Source organism: Galleria mellonella, unplaced genomic scaffold, assembly GCF_026898425.1.
Source record: "Galleria mellonella isolate WM207_F2 unplaced genomic scaffold, CSIRO_AGI_GalMel_v1 utg78, whole genome shotgun sequence".
In the NCBI taxonomy this organism is placed as follows: Eukaryota; Metazoa; Arthropoda; class Insecta; order Lepidoptera; family Pyralidae; genus Galleria; species Galleria mellonella.
This window is the reverse complement of record NW_026442151.1, coordinates 2,139,681-2,154,500: the sequence shown is the minus strand read 5'-3', so window position 1 is coordinate 2,154,500 and position 14,820 is coordinate 2,139,681. Positions and strand designations below refer to the sequence as shown.

The 14,820-nt window shown below is 31.6% G+C and overlaps 1 protein-coding gene across 5 annotated transcripts in view; it reads right to left on the bottom strand.

Annotated features, from left to right (window-relative positions):
- The window catches only part of LOC113517286 (diacylglycerol lipase-beta-like), a 61,373-nt gene that overhangs the window by 42,503 nt on the left and 4,050 nt on the right, over positions 1–14,820 (bottom strand). The window contains exon 1 of one of the 5 annotated variants that reach the window (XM_052901579.1): positions 1,408–2,224. The exons of 1 other annotated variant lie outside the window; for it this stretch is intronic. The gene's annotated coding sequence lies outside the window, so the exon portion shown is untranslated. Of the gene's footprint in view, positions 1–1,407; positions 2,225–14,820 lie in introns of those variants that run through there. 3 more of the 5 variants (XM_052901578.1, XM_052901581.1, XM_052901580.1) reach the window with 3 other exon arrangements.

Below are 14,820 nucleotides of genomic sequence, written 5' to 3'. Positions count from 1 at the left end.
TTGACAAACTGACAGATTAACACATAGGATAGTGTCCGTCTTACTCATGAGTACGAGCAAAGCTGCGAAATACGATTATAAATATAATAACAATCAAATCAGTCTTATTGAGTAGTAAAGCGCACAGGAAAATAATTAAAATAATCGTGTACAGCTGTGTAATATTAACAGTACCTATATATAGGTGTATAATATAATGAGTTATTTTTATGAATTTATACCATTTATATATTTTACCAGAGGGAAACTTTGTACAAAAGTCGATTGCTTGGGTACCTCTGTCCCGTTCGTGTTTCAACCGTGAAGCAGTTGTGTTTGCATGGCTGTGATTCAGTTTGAAGGGACGGATATGGCGTGAATTTACTGGGTACAGAGGAATAACACCAGAGTCCGCAGGAATGGCAACGCATGGGGGGTATCATAGGCGAAACAGTATACTCTGTTATGTCCTACTGCTCATGTCTATAGGCGACGGTTACCAATTTCCATCAGGTGGGCAGTCAGCTTGTTTGCCATTCTATGTTGTATAAAAAAAATACCCAATGTACCTAGAGTCTTTTTTAAAGGGTAATAATGGAATGGCAACCCCGCCCGCGCTATCGGTATACGCTGGTGGGGCACCGGTAAGGGACGATAGGTGAAGATGAAAGCAGGTCAGTTATACCATCGTGACGAATTCCACTAGAATTAAACACGATGGTTTTCAAGGTGTATGGCTAGCAATGTGTCAACTAGAGCCCATTACTAACAATCCCTTTCCCCCATGTATGTAGAGTGAGCGATGTCTGCTTTGTTGATAATACGGATCGAATTATTAAAGAAGTATGATCATTTTTCATTTCTGTGATAGGTATGGTCGTTTTCACGCCGATTCTGAGGAATGAAGTTTATTCGCTGGTTAGTCCCATAATAATCAATTATGTTCATTTTATTAGGTAGTCTTTTTCTTGATATATAAAAATCTTTATGAATTGAGAGTTAGTAGAAATTTAGAGATCATTCGTTTTTGTACACCTAATTAGATAAGTCTCATCAGTTTGATGCGGGTTCGAACCTACTACCCACCTATTTAGATATTTAGTTAATTTCCTAAAAAATTAAGTAAGAACGAACTAAAGATAACCTAATAAGATTTTGTTCCGCAAATACACAATAGTAACCTTAAATTACAACAAATTGAATATGGAGCTAACATAAAAATATATTACCGACGGCAAAGAAATCGGTTTAGAAATGAGAATAAATCACGTAACAAGCATCCAAAAAAAAATAAAGATGTTTTTATAACCTGCTTATTTCTGTAATCGCTTCAAACTCCTAAGGGTATCTATCTACTAACAAAAATTCAAAAAAGACGTCAATGGAAAATAATTTCTGAAGTTCTAGATAAAATAATAACTAGCTTACCTATTCGTTTAAAGTAATGAGATCATGAACAATCAACGTTGCAAAACGCCTTGACTTGGATACTTCGCTAACAGCGTTCATTGAGAATAACCTCAGCTACATGCTCAGGTGCACTCAGTTCCAGTTCAGTACTTTTTATGTTGCAATATTCTCAATACATTAAACTCAGTTCCAAACACAGTTCCAAATAGTCAACACTGTTAACACTTTAATAATACTGAGCTCCTTTCACTAAACCCTAAATTTCCATCTACACCATACTAGAATTCGTTCGAATCTCACTTCCAACTTCTACAATTCACTGTGGCCGGTCGTATAGATTTGTTGTCAATTACATATTCATCATTGATCTTTATGAGCATCATTTTCATTGAACAAGATACGTGTTTATTTCAATTGACAATGATTTGTTTACAATATATGCGGCGACGAAGGCGCGATATTGAGAGACATGTTTTATAAGTTCTCTCCGCGCCGAGGTACCGGCGGTGACTGCCGCAAGTGTATTCGTTGCGTCGAGGCTACTAGGCAGACCAATTCAGACGACTACTGTTCGTTTAGAAGCTGATATTCAACGAAACCCACCGAAGATACACGAGTCTAGATTTGCTGCTAAGTTATACTGTCCCTACCTTCTTGCTCTCGGCAGTCATACGTCGAGTAAGAAAGAGAAAAATGTACCTCACATATAAACGAAGAGAAACTAGAAATGTTAAATTGCATACAGGCCTAAGGTATAGGCTAACCTTTCTAATATAAACTCCTTTATTTATGAAAGTAAAGATATTTTTGTTTTATTTAGTCATTCAGCTAATTAAAACTATGAACTTAGTAAGCATTTTAGTAAATTGTTTTCGGCAACTACATATATTGTGTATTTTTATTGTTATTTTTAAACTTATTTTGAACATGATATTTGAACCATTTAAATATTTTTCTATTTGAAAACTTTGATCCTCAAATACAATTTTCAAACTTAAATAAATTTTCTAATTTTAAAACATTTACTTCTAATACATTTTTAGATTATTCAAAAGGCGTTCTTATAAACGAACTAGAATATTGATCAAAGGACAAGTTTATTTAACTATTTTATATTTTACATTTAATTTTATTTTCATATTTATTGTATCAAAAAAAAAATTATAAGCATGTTATTGTAAGAATAGAGTTATAATTAGAGCACTATTTAAATAAATCATCTAGAAAAATCAGTATCAGTAATAAGATTGTGGTAGAGTTCCATATTATTTCCTAATACATACGAACTATTTCTACCATTGGTGGAATCATTAATAACAAAATACGGATTGCTCTCAATACAAGAAGCACAAAACCTTTAATAACTTCTAGGAGAGACCTAAACGATCTGATATAACTCCATGGTATTTAAAGATATTTATGGGACAATTGATAAGGGAAAAAATAAGAGGAAAATTTAAAAAATACTACCATATCAGTTAAATAATTAGTACATTTATTATTATTTGTTTCAATTCAAAGGTAAATTTTGGTACCCTGAAAAATTAAAATGGGTATACGCAGTAAGAGCGTCCTTCGGAAGTTGGTGCGGTGGATCGCAAATTATGATTACTTTATTACCTCGTCCTTCCTGTCCTGCCATCTGTTCACTAGAGAACTTAATGGTGGCAGGTAGCCAAGTTCTGAACTGCCAGTATTTAATTTCTTGTCTTACATTAATTCATAATTTTATGTATTGAAATTTTAACTTAAAATCTTAGTACATGTTAAAATATAGCTATTTCCGGTGACTTTGCTCGTGTGAATATTGTATGTGTGTTATTATATGTTTTAAGTAAAATATAAACTACTCATATACAAAACTTAGTTCAAACATCCATCCATCCTTACAGAATTGTCACAAATGCTTTCCCGATAACAGAGGTAGGATGCTTCGTTTGGATTATTAATCAGTGGTTCCGTGATTTATTATGTGACTTCAATCATTTAGGATTGTGTTGCACTAAAACGACTTTAATTGTCCAGAAAAACCAGTTATTTTGATTTAAAAAGTAAACTGCTGAACCGATTTTAATGAAATTTCTAGGGAACCAATCTTTAAGTATATCCTTTTAGATAAACAAAAGAATTTTCTAAATCCATTTATAATTAATGGAGTTATGACGTAATAAACTTTAAATGTATGTGTGTTACGCAATGTGTGTTTTCCTGTTCTAAACGGATTTTGATATTTTTTTCGCGTATGAAAGGATTTGCTCAAATATTGGTCCCATATAAGCCTATTTTTGTGGAATAATTTCTTTGAATATAATTAAGTCATTTATATAGACGAAAATGCGTGGCTGTAAGTTAGTAGTAACGATCAGAAATTTACATTACATGGATTTTTACTCACGACATTGTCTATGTGACTGAGATGTGTTTAAAGATCAGGATAAAATTAGGCATTTTCCTTCTGCATCCGATAAAGTATGTGTATATCATATTTCCAATAGTAATTGCTTAAGCCGTTAAAGCGCTATAAGGTAACAAACAAACAAACTTTCACATTTATAACACTAGGAAGGATTGCGTAATTCTCAATCAGAAATAAAAAAAAATACGTACAGAATTAAAATTACGTCTGTTATTTATGTATATTCTTCTAACTTTTACTCGCTACTTCGTCCACGTTACCGGGATATGTTGACAGACCAGGATATAAAGTAGCCTTTGTCCTTCTCCATCCCAAATAGTTTAAGCCGTTAAATTAAGCGCAACAAACAAATAAACTCAGTTTCACATTTACGACTATAATATTAGAAACAATATAAACAAAAGCTTTAGAGAAAAGCAGCTGTGAAAAATATATGTAAATGCTAATATGCGAAGTTGACGTAAATTGCGAGGAATAAATATTATAAATTTAAGCTAGAATGATGTCACCTTTTTTTCTTCATCCGGGTAATGTAATCTGAACATGACAAATTTAACTTATTTTATATATTAATGGTGTTAAAGTTGACGACACAGTTGATGGAAACCGGTACGTAAACTTCGACTATTGACATGAGATAAATATCCATTGAACATTAAATATAGGTATTGTACTGATTCAGGTGTACCTTAGACTTCGTCAATCCAAGCAGAGGTTTCTTGTAATTTAAACATCAATTAACATTATATTACTTACAAAAACTATTTCTCCAGAATTAACTTTCTTCGCACAAGATAAAATAACTTAGTATTTTTTAAACAATGAAATTCTGTCTATGTACTATTAATATGAAATTTTTTGGAAGTGATAATCTGGAGAGCGTATAAAGGCTGCGACTTCCTAAAAATATACAGTGACTTTTATAAAATTTATTCAAATACACAGTTCTTTCAGTTTAATACAATAACAAATATTGAAAAGGCTGATTTTCAGCAAGTAAGATTTCTGTCTAATTTCAGAGAACGTTTTTTGTTTCGAATCTTCAGAAAAGTTAATGTCTTTAGAAATCATATTATAAAAGATCCATTCTATATTTCAGAGACAACAGTTTTTCCGGGGACTAGAAGTTTAAAGCACAGTGGAAAAGTCCACCGAAATTGGACAGGCGTCCCGTTTGATAAAAAACATCTTTACAATTCTTTAAACTCATTTACAGTTGTCGCTTCGGTCACTTTAAGTACGTTCTGACGATTTATAATGTTAATATATATGGTCTTTTTATTCTATAAATATTTTTATATAAATAGAGATACAAATAATATTATACGTCATATTACAAAGGAACTCAAACATTTAAGATATTAGATATATTAAATGATTAGATATATTAAATGTTGTTAAAAAATTGCATAATTCCATGTAGTAATATAATTGAAACTACATACTATATAGCCTATCACTCACATCCGTAATGAGGAGAGAAAGACAGAAATATTGCACTGTTGTGCTGAAGCAAACCATGTCAGCACAGAATTTATATTTCAGGGAAACAGTAAAAATTGGGCATTTATGTGACATTTTTATGAGACTAGTTTCGTAGAATCATCCCAATAACATTCACGATAAAATATACGGTATAATAATTATTACAAAACGACGCCATGCAGATTTACAATACTTTTAAATTCTATGCACAGTCCATAATGGCAAATGACTAACTTCATGTGGGAGTAATTTTGTAGTGCTACAAACAGAAAGAGATTCAGTACGATTATTTCTATTTGTAGAAATTTATGAAATATTTTGGGAGATGCAGTATACTAAATAACTCGTTGTGTTTACAGAAGAGGGTTACTATTTTCCATGAGTGGCTAGCTTACACGCCTTTATAATTTTTATTCTTTATTAGGCAAACAGTAATAGGCAGATGTAGAATGCACCATAATTATAATAATTAACATTTTTATACAATAAATTGCATGAAGAATTTGAAATAGAATGACGATGAATCTTCAAAATTTGTTTTTTTTTTATTTATAAGTAGGTACATAATTCTAAACTATATTACGAATAAAAATAAGGAAATAATATAGGCACGTCTAAAGATTAAAATATACCTACGTCACGTTCAGCCATGATCCGTACTTTGCCAACGGCTTATTTTTTATATTTTATGTCATATGCAAATTTACATTGTAAACTTATCTGTAATTTTGTTAACAAAAGACTTCACTGTAATCCTATATGTAAACAAATTATCCACAAAATTCCCCTGAGACCTTTGTCGCTTGTTAATAAGTAAATAACCTTATACTATATTTTTCTTTTATGTTATAAACCTGTATAAAAAAAACTAGCTGTACCAACTGTAAGGTTATTACAATAGGTACATACACGTATATACATACGTACATGTACGTACATATATACGTACATTGTAGGTTACAATGTCAATTAATTTTGTACTGCATTTTTTTTTATACTTTTCATTTTTAAGCCATCCGTTTTGTAAACAGTCTATATGTTAATGTATATACTCAATTGAATACATCATTACAATAAGCGCGATATTTCTACGTGAAACACCAACGGACAAACATTTCGTGTTTGTTCTCAAACACGAAATGACAATAATTTTACAATGCATTATTTTCAATTTATTATGGCATATATTAAGTACCAATATATATTTACCACAATAATGCGATGATCATTAACCGAAAACAAATTGAAGAATTTAATACATAAATATTTAAGATAAATTTTTAATGTCACGTTTGCGCCTTTTTAGTCAACAGCTTGAACGAAATGAAATGGAAGTAAGTCCTAAATTAACTCATAGAATGCTTTTTATCACAATTCAAATGGACAAAGCTGCGGGATTCAGCTTGTAACCAATATATACTGATACCTACTAACAAAATGAAAATTTTATCTTTTTCGCAGTTTTTTTACAACTACATATTAGTAAACAAAATAAAAACTTCTGTAATATATGAATGAATTGATGTGGTGACATTACAGAGTATTACCTATACCTACTTAGGTCCATCGTTTTTTACATGAAACAGAGCAAGATATAAAGTATGTAACTATTGTAATTATTATAATATATAGGTTGGTCCGGACATAAAATGTCATCTTTTCCTTTCCCGTGGGTATCGTATAAGTCGACTAAGGGTCGAGGGATGGATAGCAACGTCCTTCTTAAAACATCGCCAGAGGGAGACTTTGTACAAAAGTCGATTGCTTGGGTACCTCTGTCCCATTCGTGTTTCAATCGTGAAGCAGTTGTATTTGCATGGCTGTGTTTCGGTTTGAAGGGTGGGATATGGCGTGAATTTACTGGGTACAGAGGAATAACACCTGAGTCCTTAGGAATGGCAATGCATGAGGGGTATCATGGGCGAAACAGTATACTCTGTTATGTCCATGGTACTGCTCATGTCTATAGGTGACGGTTACCATTTTCCATCATCATTTCTAAGTTGTATAAAATAAATAAAAAACCGCCAAATTCTATCTGCAGTTTTAACCCGCCGGGGGGAAAGGGATTGTTATCAATGGAGTTTGACAGCCCCATTGCTAGCAATATTAGCCCTATTAGGTCGATCTCCACGTGGTTCCCCCTGAAAACCATCGTAAAAAATTCTTGTTGAATTTGTCACGATGGGCTAACTGACCTGCTTCATTCTTACCTATCATCCTTCACTGGTGCTCCGCCAGTGTATACCGATAGCGCAGGTGGGGTAACCATTCCATTATCATCCATTAAAAATAAAGTCCCAACCCTCCTGCCAAATGTGGCAACTAATGGCGAAATCTCCCTTGTGCTACCTATGTTTAGCTATAGATAGTTAACGGCTGATAGGGAGGGGGGGGGGGAGGAGGGATTGTTAGTGATTCGGATTACCATTCTCATTGCTGACAATATACCTGATGACAATGACCTAACAGGTCGACCTCCCCGTGGTCCCCCCTGGAAACCATCGTGCTTAATTCCAGGTGTATTCATCACAATAGGCTAACTGACCTGTCTTTTCATCCTCACCTATAATCCCTCACTGGTGCCCCGCCAGCGTATACCATTAGCGCAGGCAGGTTTACCATTCAATTGTCATCCATAAAAGAAAAGAAACGGCTGATAGGGTATGGTATAGGTACCTAATGAAATATTTGTTTCTCAAACGCGTGGATTATATTATTTTTATTATTTATCTAAATACGGTTAAATTATACTAGATATACCAGAGCTACACTATAAAGTATATTTTATAATAATTAAGTCGATGTTTTTATATATATAATATCTTATTGTAATAAAAAAACGTATTAAAGCATTATTAATTTAACATTTAAAATATTGATCATAAACCAGTTATTTACCAGTTTATATACCTAAATATATCATAAATATATCGTCTAAATTTAGTCTATTGACATTTATGAAAAAAAAATTTTAATTCCAATAATAAGTTAAATGCGGTTTAGGATTGTTACTTTGTTGTTACAGATAATACAAAATTATTTGTATATTTTAAATATCGTGTATATAGATAATTACATAATAAAACACATACTTAAGTTATTTATTGTAATAAAGATATCATTGACTGCTATTACATGCCGTTAATACTAATACATTTCATTCGATATTGATTAAATTAAATTATACTGATACGATATAGATATATCGAGTCAAATGCGCTTAATTTTTACAAAGTAATATTGCATAAAATACTGAGATATATGAAGTAAATGATTATTATATACCAAAGGGAGACTTTGTACAAAAGTCGATTGCTTGGGTACCTCTGTCCCATTCGTGTTTCTACCGTGAAGCAGTTGTGTTTGCATGGCTATGTTTCGGTTTGAAGGGTGGGATATGGCATGAATTTACAGGGTACAGAGGAATAACACCTGAGTCTTCAGGAATGGCAACGCATGGGGGGTATCATGGGCGAAATAGTATACTCTGTTATGTCCATGGTACTGCTCATGTCTATAGGCGACGGTTACCACTTTCCATCAGGTGGGCCGTCAGCTTGTTTGCCATTTTAAGTTATCTACAAGAAAAAGTATTTACGTGTGACTTTGTCTGTATAGTAGATATAAAGTAAGTTACGTCCTTCTCTATCGTAAAAGACCCAAATATAGTGTTTAAGTAACTACGTGTAAGTAAGTACACCAAATTTCATGACGATATATTGAACCATTAAGTGCGTAATAAACAGACAAAAGAAAGAGATTGTTAGTAATGGGGTCGTATTACTCCTTACTCATGTTATAATAAATTTACTCCACGCGGTCCCCCTAGAAACTATCGTGGTTAATTCCTGGTGATTTCTTTTTAATTGATGATATTGGAATAGTTACCTCATCTACGCTAACGGTATTAGGACCTACACACGAATTCAGCTCAATGGTTTCCAGGGGGGACCACATGGAGCTTGACCTTATGGAGCATATTTCTGGCAATAAGCTTGATACTCCGCATTACTAACAATCCCTTCCCCCCTTCCTGGTGAATTCGTCGCTATAGCCCTGGCTTCACTCACATCTACCATTACTTTCTGGTTTCTCGCCAGCGTACGAGTATACTGATGACGCCGGTGGGGTACCATTTAATTTTGATCCCATAAAAAAATCGTTTTTCATATTTATTGCGTTAGTAACGATAACAGTTTATATAAAACTCTGCATTATCGTTGAATTGCCGACGATTTGACCGATTACTTCATTAGATTTATAAAAGGACAATCACAATGGGACAATCAAGAGCAATCAACGTTATCACGTGATGAACACACATACACACAATGCGGACCTTGTGTCGATCACAGAGAGTATTTCATAAGCTGTATCAAGCTTCCTTTTGTATTTCAGATAAATTCCTTATATTACTCAAGCAAGAGACGTGATTATAATTTTTATATTACGTGTGTGCATTCAATCAAACTTATCTATTATTTCTTTAATAATATTATAATTAAAACTACCTATTTACTGCATCTTCACTCACGTAAATATAATAAAGTATCCTTTAATGTCAAGTTAAACCTAACGATATCATTCTAACTTGTTGTTTTCGTAAAATTGGCTCACTAATGTATATTTGTAAATCACCGTGTCTTGATAATCTCTTATGGACTCCCGCGATACAGGCTCACCTAGTGCGAGGTCCAATGTACTCACATTGTAAACTTCTTGTATTTTGAAATTAATTAAAAAAAAAAGTATACCAAATTTTGTTTAAAACAATTAGTAATAATTGAAAAAGACTTTCGTTTTGTTTATTACCTATTGGCACAAATTCACGTGACTAAGATTATTATTTTATCAGCCGTTATCTGTCTACTGTTGAACATAGACCTCCCCTATAAGGGAAGTTTTGCCACTACTTGTCACGCTTGGCAGACGGGTTAGAGCTTGCTAGAGCTGCTGCTGCTCATCCCTCGACCATTAAGTCCACTTAATCGCCTCTTAGCCCATTATATATTATACAGCCCATTCTCTGCCGGGGCACACACGGCAAATTGTAATATTAATAAAATGTGCAATATTAATAAAGTGTTCAATAATGACATCATTATTACAGTTACAATATTTTTCAAGTTTTATAGATTAACATAATAATCTTTACAGAATCTATTTACATGCGTCCCAAAAAACATACAAAATATGCGCACCTAACGTATAACTCTCTCGTTTTGTAAATTCGGTGAAAATAAAATGAAATTGTAAAACAACACCCTACTGATGCAAATACCAACCATATTACTTAATAATATATGTATTACTTTTAGCCTTTTTCAAATTGAAAAAGTTTAGTTGGGTTTGTTTTTCGTGTTAGATTAATTTACGTACCTTTGTTGCTCAAAATGTTAGTATTTCATGAGTATTCGTCCATAAACTGAATAAATAAGGGAGGTTCGTAAATTATACATTGTTACTCGTAGAAGCGCTTTTGGGTCAACGCAATATGTTTTCCTTTTGTATTTATATCACACAGTCCATCCACAATTTATTTAATATATTTTCTAAATATGATATAATATGTGTATATTTCATAACAGGATACAGGATCTGTATTAATTAAAATATATATATAAGTATATAAGTAAGTATATAAGACCCAATTTGTTTTAGAGAAAAAATATGATAATATGTTCATAAGATTATTATTAATCTAGAATGTTATAAGTACTTTATATGTTTATACATATATTAAACGCTTCATTTGTTCTGTAAATATCTACCTATATATATAAAATCCTTATGAATGTCATAGAAATATCGATTAGGTGGTAAAATTAAATTCGGTTCATTCACTTTTATAATAAATACTAACTATATTACGTAGCCTCGTTCGCGTGAATTAGTATAAAAAGGGTTATATTCTATCTGTAAACATTTTTACAAACTTTCACAATTAGTTAATAGTATACCTATTGTTTATTGCTTGTTCGTCGCGGAATTTCATACTTTCCGTTTCCATAGATTTTTTTGGAAACATACCATTTACTTACTTGATATTTAGAAGACTTGTGCAAATTTTCACGGTTTTGGACTCTATAATTTTGGCTATTTATTGATCTGTCAACATTTTTTCCTTTGTAATTATATAGATTTTAATATAAAGGTATATGTATGACTACGCAAACACTTAGTACATATATGTGTTTTGTTAAGTATATTGTTTAACGCACGGATTGTATGTATGGATGTATTATGACATAAGTATGTCTATAGATGACGGTTACCACTTTCTATTAGCTTATTCCCTTTCAATTCTATAAAAATACTTAAACATGTTTTACAAGTAGAATTACTCATTGAAATTATATGTTTCTTCTGTGTTTGATATCGTCATTATTTTAATTGTAATTTAAAAAGCAATAAAATACAAATCAATCGATCATTCGAATTCATAATACTCATGAACTTTGACCACTGCAGTTGCAAGGTCGACTTTGATAACAACAACTATTTATCGGTACGTACCGAAGATTTGAAATACGAATGCCTATAAATCGGACTTGTCTCGACTACATCCAACGGAACACACGCCCGATGATACTCATCTATACTCGTACCTATTTCGTAATACTCATTCTTGAGTTCCTAGTATTACGAAGAATGACCATGTCAGTTTTCTACCAATTTGAGGTCAAATTTCGACATAAATCCCACCTACGTTGGATAACGTCACTATGACACATAATTAAATTCTTTTACAACGTCATTACGATCGATTTTATTAATTTACAGAAAATAAATCAAATACTTACCTAATTTATTATTATTTCTTACGAAGCAATAAAAAAATTCTGTTACAATAATATGTACGTTCATTATAATCTCAACATCAAACGATAAAAACGCATTTGAAAATATAAAATTACAATTGAAATTACATTTTTTATATGACTTAATTATAAATTTCAATTTTTTATTTTTTATTTTAGAAGCTTTTACCTTCTTCAGGTATATCAGCCCAATCGTACCCTGAACGGGTTTTTTCTTGTTATTAAGAAACTTCCTTTTCATTAGTTCCTTTTTCTGTAGCTTAGTTGAATTTATTGTCCATTTCATATATGATTCAGTGTACGTGTACCTAATGTTTGAGATGGAAAAGACATAGCTAGATATAATACTAATATATAGGTGACTATAATCAATAGATATATTTCAGTCACGTGCATGAAATATCTGATAAAAACAAGTTACATACTTTGTATAGACATCGCATATACAAATTATGATTTAGTAATGAGTCATTTTTGAAATGTCAGTCATGACATCGTATTAAAAATGAAATTAGATTAATAAAAAAAGAAACTACCAAATAGCTAGCTTTACTGTAACCCCTTATTTATAAAAATTAAACCTCCTACAAATCTAGGTAGTTTAACTATTACACTGTTTGGTCACTTTCTATAAAATTGGGAATTTAACGCAATAGAAAGAGACAAAATAGTTCAATAACTAAATTAGATTTATGAGAGGAAAAGCGTCATTTTTATGAATAAGAGGGTAAGACTGTATATTTATTGTTTTTTTTTATACAACTTAGAATGGCAAACAAGCTCACAGCCTTACTTAATGGAAAGTGATAACCGTCGCCTATAGATATGAGCATAATGAAGTACATATATGAAATAATAGAGTACATATATTGGGTCGTCCATGATAGTCTTCATGCAATACCATTATTTTTATTCCCACATCTTCAATGCATAAAACGTATGTACTTATCAATAATATTTATGGATAACTGTAAATATTTTTGTTAAACACGACGTCAGTGTAATTTTGAGTATTGTTCTATAATTTGTGGAACAGTAAGTACAATTGTTTTTGTAATAATATCAACATGTGTTCATATTTCGATCTAGTACCAACAAACACTAAATATTAACATAATTTTGAATAGATAAATTTTCTGCTATCTTTCAATTCTATATATAGACAACGTGTCGCCGATCTTTATAGCTTAACTAGTTGATCCAACAAACATTGTTTCGCCTCCTATCCCTACTTACTTGGTATTTTTTTCTTATCAAAAAGATAGCTGTCGTCTTTTTTACCAAAAGAACATCCGAAGAGATTGCTGCAGTAATAAGACCGCCTTATGTACTGTAAATACATGTTGTTGTTGTTGTAATATATGTATATGTATAAATATTGTTATGAAAGGAGAAAAACAAGAAACAAAATATAATGATAGGTAATGGGATATATAATTATGTTCTGAAGATGGCTAATAACTAGGCGCTGAGTATTGAGGATAGTAGTGCGTTCCATACGGATTTTAATATGTATATTACAAGAAAAAATACGGTTAATGCTCAACCTTACCTATCATGAAACAGCAATTAATGCGCTGTTGGTTTCGTGTCTGAGAGTTGAATATAAAACAACAACGTAATTTGTGATACAAGATGTCCACAGAAGATACGCAAAAGATCGGTATAGTTCCGGAGACTTATGGGGATTAAACAGTCTATTTTATACGAATCATAATAGGATTTATTTTATATAACCCGCCAAGTTTATAGGCTCCGCACGCTAAGGAGTTATTTACATCGATAGTTTACATATCAGGTAATCCTATTATGATTTTTAACTTATTTAATCATGATAACATAATATATTAATTATTATTATGCTATTAATATTGTAAATGCGAAAGTTTGAAGCATAGATAAATAGATATTTGTTGCTTTTTCACGTAAAATCTGCTGAACGCATTTGAATAATGTACACGGATACGATATATCCTAACTTAATATATAGTGTAGTTAATATATTGATACAATCGGGCAAATCCGCAGGATAGGCCTAGTTATTTTATATAAGACGTCAATAACGATAATATATAATACAAGACGACAATATAATCGAACAACGCTTGTTTGTGATTAAGCACCCCAAGATCCAATCCTTGATTGAATCAATGAAGTTTTAAATTTATGTTCAAATCATTTAAAACTGACTTTTACTTGCTGGCAGTTTAAAATACTTGAGATCAGAAGGCGGCACTCTTGTACAAATGGTAATATTGTAACGTTAATATTCGTATATAAAAATCTTAAATTATATAATCTAAAATAACTCTTATGACGTCATATTGTAAAAAATATACTCTATTTGTGTAACTTAAGTTCTGTGCAGAATCTTATATGTAAAACTCCCGTGTAATGTTTGTTGTTGTTGATGCTAATCTGAAAAACCATTCAACCTATTTTCATAAAATATTATAGATGTATATTGTTTGCTCCAACTTGATAGATAGAATGGTTTTTGTTCCGATAAGAAAAACAATTCCTTAGCGAGAACGGCCTATTAAGTGGAATAAAAAAATATTACAAAAAACATCCAATTTCACCCCTGACCTTTGACACGTAGAGGCATTATTCTTAAATTATTTTTATATTAAACATTCTTGTCGTTATTGTATCTAAACAATTCAACAATTTAAATATATATAATTTTCTAAAATGGTATGCCCA